Here is a 6,671-nt window from a genome sequence, read left to right as displayed (position 1 = left end):
CCCGTGTCCTGCACGCCGTGGAGCATCACGCCACACACTTCGCACCGACCCCCCACCCCCTCTTTGTGTACTTCAGTCTTGGAATTCGGAATTCTACCCTGGTAGGAAAGCACCGAAGCATGTGGGGGAAGCAAGACGTCCCGGAATGAAGCATGTAGCTATATGGGGGGGGAGGGGGGAGGGCTGCCTGACAAACATCGTCTATGGGAATGACCGCGGGGATGGTTTTTATGTGCCTTTTTGTTTTTGTAAAAAGGAAAACTTGGAAAGACTGAAAGAATACATTTTATATCTGGATTTTTACAAATAAAGATGGCTATTATAACGGAATCGGTCTCGTGCCCTCATCCCTTTTGAGGCCCGGATGTGTGAGTGCGGGTCCCAGCACGCAGCCGGATACCGGCAGCTGCACAGGCGCCGACCGGGGACTGGCGAGCAGGGCGACCCCCAGACCCCCGGAACCAGAGCTAACCGGCCATCTGGCTTCATCGGCTCGCTAGGCGACTGGGAGTCCCAGTGTTCAGAGGAAACTGTGTGCCCAGGCTCTCTGATTCGGAGATGGACTTCCCTGATGCATTCTCCCGTGGGCCACCTCGGGGGGGGGGGGGTGGGGAGCTGTTAACTCCACCTGCCACCGATCCTCTGCTGCTTGGCGGAAAGACACGTCCTGTGAAAGATTAAGTCGCTTGGTGGAGTAACACTCTTGCCAGCCTGGTCCCAGCCCGCAGCCCACCTGCCATTTCTCGCGTCCCCACCACGACAGCCTCGAGCGTCGTGAGGCCCGGGTGCGCGTGAGCGGCAGAAACCCGCGTGTGCACCGTCCTGTGGCCGGTGTGGGTCTCACAAAGCGCTTCCCTTTCACAGAGCTTGGTCCTAATGCAGCGGCAAATGGCTCCATTTCAGAAAGTGCTTATGTGCCAGAAGGCACTTAAGAAAAAAAGGTAAGGAGATCTCACTTCAGGGTCAAGTCTGAGAAGGCCTGCTTTCAGAGTGAGCGTGAAACGCCCTCCTCGCATCCTGGCTCCGGACTGCAGCCTGAGGGCTGTGAACGAGCACGGGCCGAGGCTGTCCTTGCTTCCAGCAGCTAACGATCCAGGGTCCTTACTGCTGGCACCAGAGAGCGTGGTCTGTGGGTGATCAGAGAACGAGTTCAAGTACTTTTTCTCCTCTGGAAGTTTAATTCATTGCTCATGCCCCTCGCCTGCCACTCACTTCCAAGCTGTGCAGGCGGGACGGGAAGGGAGACAGGTAATTCCCACATACTGGCTGTCACTGTCCCTACCTCCTCCAGCCGGAGGGCTGGGTGGTCTGCCCTTAGTCTAACCCCGCCATTCTTCCTTTCTCGGGGCACTTTCCCCCAGAATGAGCTCTGCACTTGTAAGCCAATCATCTTTAAAGAGAGCCATCTGCTCAGCCCGGTATAAGGAAACCAGGAGGAAGCTGAAGAGAAAGTTGTCAGGATTCCTGGGCCACGAGACAGGTGGTAACTGGCTGCTGGAGGACATGCTGGGCTTCACTGCTGTCATGGTGGCCTGAGGCCCCTGCCATGTGCTTAAACCCACACAGCCCTGGCAGATTGGCCGCCCCCGCCCCTACTCCCCGCGGGTCTGCTTTCTGGCACCGCCGGAGAACTGACCAGTGAACACACATACCACTATGATGACGGTCAGTGGCCTGACGACGGTCGACACCGGGGGTGACCCCAGGTGGCCTCCAGGCCAGGGCTTCTTACTGCTCTAAGCAGCCCTAGGCTTCGAGACCCCCCCAGAGGGAGGGTGGAGCAGGACCAGGGGAGGCTCTGAACCTCCCGTCCCCTTCCCACAGGAACACTTCTACCTTCTGACAATCCTCTGAATAAAGTTTTAGAGCCAAAAGTTTGCTCTAGAGGAAGCAGCTAAGTGATGGGTAAAACTGGTACCCAAACCAGGCCAGATCTAAGCTTTCTAAAGGCAAGACTAAATGACTGGGCATTCCTACTTCGCACTCGGATTCTCCCTTAAGCCCCGTCCGTAGTAGCTAAGTTAGGCTCCAGAAAAATGACAGAAACAGCTCCTGAATACTGACCCCAGATACTGTCCACCCCTACAAATCTGCAATGGAATCATCCCGACCAGCCTTTTCCCTCGACTTGCTCACCTCCTAATCATCCCTCTGCCACCTCCTGGCTCCCATTAAAACCAGTCCACTGAAATTGTCCTGCTTGAGGTCACCACTGACCTGCTTGTTAGATCCAGCAGCCCATCCCAGTCCTTACTTGGCCTCTACAGCACTGATGCTCCCATCACACACTTCCTGAAACCAGACCCCCTGTCTTTCCACCATCATCATCATCATCCCTGCCCAATCCTTAGCTTTCAGCCTCCTCTTCACCTGCTCCTTGGCTGTTCATTTCCTCAGGGAGGTCCCCATTCCCTTCCCCTGCCTGCCTCATATTCCTGGGGTTTCATAACACGACATCACCCACATGATGCTTTCCAACCCCTCAGTCTGGTCCTCTCTCCTGAGCCCCCAGACTCTTGAATCCACTTGTCTATTGGACATCTGTATCTGTTCAGAAAGCATTAACACGCTAGTCTTAACCCCAAAGACAAACCCAAGTTTGAGGTCTCTCAAAATGAACCCGCTCTAGGCAATGACATCTACCACCCTGTTGCCCAAATCAGAAAGCCGGAAGTCCCATGAAGTTTCTGTCTCCCTTACTTGCTCTGGCCCCCACCACCATGCCATCAATCACCACTCACTGTCCATTCCAGTGTGGCTGAGAACAGGCTTTGTGTCTTAGGCTAGCCGTAGTCACTTAACTAACTGGCCATGGGCATAGATTTTTGCTTCTCTGTGCTTCCTTTACTCTAGAATAAGGATGACATTTCAGAATTGTTGAAATGACTGCGACTCTATGTAAAGAGACGAGCACGATAAATCCCTTTCTCCCAGCACCGCCTTTCACTCCTGGCCGGTCCCCTTACTCTCAGCCTTCCTCTAACCCAGTGCAGCTCTAAGTGTTGTCTCTGGACCAGAATCACCCAGGAACCTGATGGAAATGCACCTTCTCATACAGACAGACTCCGACACTGGAGGTGGGATGCAGCAATCTGCTTTAATAAACCCTCTAGGTGATTCTGATGCATGCCAAAATCTGAGAACCATGGCTCTGTCCCACCTTCCAAGCTCCACTTGGCTGCCTCTCCCACCATCCATGTCTTCACCCTTGACTCTAGCACATATGCACATCTTTGCTCTTCCATTCAGGCTCCTGGGAAGTCCTTCCTGTGCTACACACTGCTGTCCCGCCATCCTGCAAATCCCCTCGGCAACCCCTCTCCCAGCCTCCCCCCACCGACCCCCACCCCTCGGGTTGGCCCAACCTGCATTCTGGCAAATCGACTCAATTTTCTGGATACCGTTCAGGCCTAATTCCTTCTTGGGAAAGGCTCAGTGGGCCCTTGTTTTTTGCACACCTAGCACTTATGCCTGTTTTTTTAGTGTGTTCCCTGGTGAACTACAAGTTCATGAGCATGTATTCCAGGCCATACCCTCCCCAACATCTGGCACATTCAGTACTTGTTGAATGAATGAATGCTCATTACCAGACTTTTTCTTTTTCCTATATTTTTAACATCTCGCCCTGACCTTGAATCTCAGTTTCTTAAATCAGGGCTGACACTTCACCCAAGAGGAATCCATGCCCAGGTCTACCAGCAATCTGTGAGTTAGGGCCTCTGCCTCTCTCCTAACTTTAAAACTGGAAATTAGAGAGGATTAGGAAGGAGCCATGCATGGAATTAGGATGTCAAGAAGTTCAGTGGGAGAGCATGACCAGTGATGGTAGGAGGCAAAGAGATCTACAAGAGACACCAAGAGGAACACAGGTCCTTGGACATGCCTGGGTCTCAGCTTTTGAATCCCTGTCTTGGGCCTCAAATGATCTCATAAACTCTCCCCAGCTCTCACCCCAACTAGGTTGTTATCTCCTATTAGATAATTGATTAGTACTCCACTCTTTCACAGAACTCACAATGCTGTTATTCAATTATGTAATTATTAATTTCATATCCACTTTCCCCTGCTAACCTGTAAGTTCTGTGAGGTCCAGGAGCCTGTCTTTTCTGTTTTATCATAACCTCATGCTCAGCGCCTTAAAAAGAGAAGTTGGCATTCAGCATTCCCTATTTAAGGAGAAAGGCAGGTTTCAGTTCAAGATGGTGTCACAGGAAGATCCTGAACTCACCTCCTTCCACAGACATATGAAATCTACAGCTGCGTATGGAACGGTGTCCTCTGGAAAAAAACCCTAAAAACTAGATTGATGCCTACACATCAGGCAAACAAGAAAAAACCCACACTGAAGCAGGTATGCGAGGCTGAAACACAATCTTGCCATTAACTCCACCCCTGGCATGAGTGCCCGCAACTGAAGGGAACTCAAAACCCGGAGCTTTTCCCTGAGAAGCAAAGGTCTTGTACTCTACATTGGGCACTCCAGCTTTTAAGACCTTCACCTGAGCCACAAGCCCCCAAAACATTCAGCACTGAAAACCAATGGGGTTTCTGTCCATGAGACCCTTAGGGCCATACAGCAAACTGAAAAACTGCTCTTAAAAAGCCTGTGCACAGACTTACTCGACCCAGGGACGAGCACAGAAGCAGCCAATTGAGAAGCACCCGGGCTTTCAGTGCAAGAGGCTTATCTGCTGATCTTAAAGCATCAGCCTGAGGGGCCGATATCTAATTCAGCACACAGTTAAGGCCCTACGATAATCCTTTCCAGAGACCTCAGCAGGCAGGTGCTACCTTCTCGCTTTCCCTCTGTCACACTGCAGAGTGCCAGTATCTCCTGGGGAGGAGTTTGTCCATGTGTCTGGAGCCCCAGCTTTTACGGCTGTCACCCAGGGGATGGTCCTCGATCACCGAAGCACTCGGTGACCAGCAGGGTGTGTATTCCTGGATCCCATGGGACGATAACAATTCAGGGGATGGTTCTTGGCTGGCTGTCACCACCAGGGCACTGCAGAGACAGCATACTGAAAGACACACCAAGTCCCTCTGTGACAGACCTACTTCCTTGTTCAGGAGTTTCAGCCTGAGGGGCAGACTTCTGGCTTAGTACATATCTAGGGCCCTACTAAGATGCACTGTGGGAATGGAGGCCGGTAGACACCATCTTTGTACTGTCCCTCTGCCTTGCTCCAGGCTGCCAGTATCTCCCAGAAAGGAACTCATACATTTGTCTGGCACCCTGATGTCTGGGGCTACTACCGAGAGGACACCTCAAGATTACCTGGCTCTGGTGTCCAGGAGGACTTAAGCTTGCAGTCCCACAGAACTGTATGTATTTGCATTCTTTAAAAGTTGCTGCCTAAGGGTCTAGCTTCCAATCAGCCTGAACCTAGGTGCTGATTGAGCTCCTCCCCTTTCGGACACTGGCAGATCTTGGCCCACCCTCAATTACTGCGAGCCACCAAAAATAATGCTGGGACAATCACAAAGGTTTGGGATAACCAAAAGCTCGGGCAGGGTTGAACTCTAAGGTTTATTTCCTCCATGAGGCTGCTCCTTAAAGATGGGAAGAGGGGTTGTTTTATCTAATGCATAGAAACCAACACAGGAAGCCAAGGAAAATGAAGAAAACGGAATATGTTCCAAGTGAAAGAACAAGATAAAACCTTGAAAAAGTATTTCATGAAACAGAAAAAAATTATTTATTTGATAAAAAGTTCAAAATAATGGTCAAAAGGGCTCATCAAACTCAGGAAAAGAATGAACACAGTGAAAACTTCACAAAGGAGACAGAAAATATAAGAAAGTACCAAATATAAAAATATAAATCTCACTAGTAAAGGTAAATATATAGTACAATTTAGAATAATCTAATGTAAAGATGGTGGATCAATCAATTTAAAGGTAGCATGGAGGTTAAAAGACCAATGGTTAACAGACACACAAAATAAACAGATGTAGAACGTGACATTAAAAACCTAAAACGTGAGGGTGGGGAGGGGAGTAAAAATGTAGAGCCTTCGAATGCATTCAAACTTAAGCTGTTATCAACTTAAAATATACTGTTATAAATACCAATTGTTATACGTAAGCCTCATGGTTGCCACAAAGCAAAAACTTATAGGAGATACACCAAAGTGGGGAGACGAACCAAGAGAGACTATGCACTCTGAGAAACAAACTGAGGGTTTTAGAGGGGAGGTGGGGGGGGGAGGGTTAGCCCCGTGATGGGTATTAAGGAGGGCAAGTATTGCATGGAGCACTGGGTGTTATACGCAAACAATGAACCATGGAACACTACATCAAAAACTAATGATGTAACGTATGGTGACTACCATAACATAATAAAATAAAATTAAAAAAAAAAAAGAAGATACACCAAGGCAAGAAATCTAAGCATACCACTAAAGAGACTCATCAGATCACAAAAGAAAACAGAAAAACAAAACAGCCAGAAAACAATTAACAAAATGGCAGTAAGTATATACCTACCAATAATTACTTTAAATGTAAATGGACTAGCCTCTCCAATTGGAAGACAGAGTGGCTGAAACAAAAAAAAAAAAAAAAGACCCATCTATTGCTGCCTACAAGAGACTCATTTCAAACAAAAGGACACAGATAGACCGAAAGTGAAAGGATGGGAAGATATCTGATATTCCATGCAAATGGAA

General features: G+C 49.1%; 1 long non-coding RNA gene across 2 annotated transcripts; it reads right to left on the bottom strand.

Moving 5' to 3' along the window:
- Positions 1–253: 253 nt before the first annotated feature.
- On the bottom strand, positions 254–6,306 carry LOC145719729 (uncharacterized). Of its 2 annotated transcripts, XR_014142573.1 has the most exons (3): positions 4,072–6,306; positions 957–1,127; positions 254–667 (listed from the first exon to the last, which is right to left on the bottom strand). It is a non-coding gene; the product is annotated as an uncharacterized LOC145719729 (long non-coding RNA). The 2 variants fall into 2 exon arrangements; XR_014142572.1 differs by lacking the exon at positions 4,072–6,306 and having other exon boundaries at positions 957–3,283.
- Between the last annotated feature and the right edge of the window lie 365 nt (positions 6,307–6,671).

The sequence above is a fragment of the Leptonychotes weddellii genome, unplaced genomic scaffold (genome assembly GCF_054177405.1).
Source record: "Leptonychotes weddellii isolate Sample4059 unplaced genomic scaffold, ASM5417740v2 HiC_scaffold_6758, whole genome shotgun sequence".
Taxonomy (NCBI): domain Eukaryota; kingdom Metazoa; phylum Chordata; class Mammalia; order Carnivora; family Phocidae; genus Leptonychotes; species Leptonychotes weddellii.
Note: the sequence above shows the minus strand (reverse complement) of the source record. Positions and strands in the feature narration are given on the sequence as shown.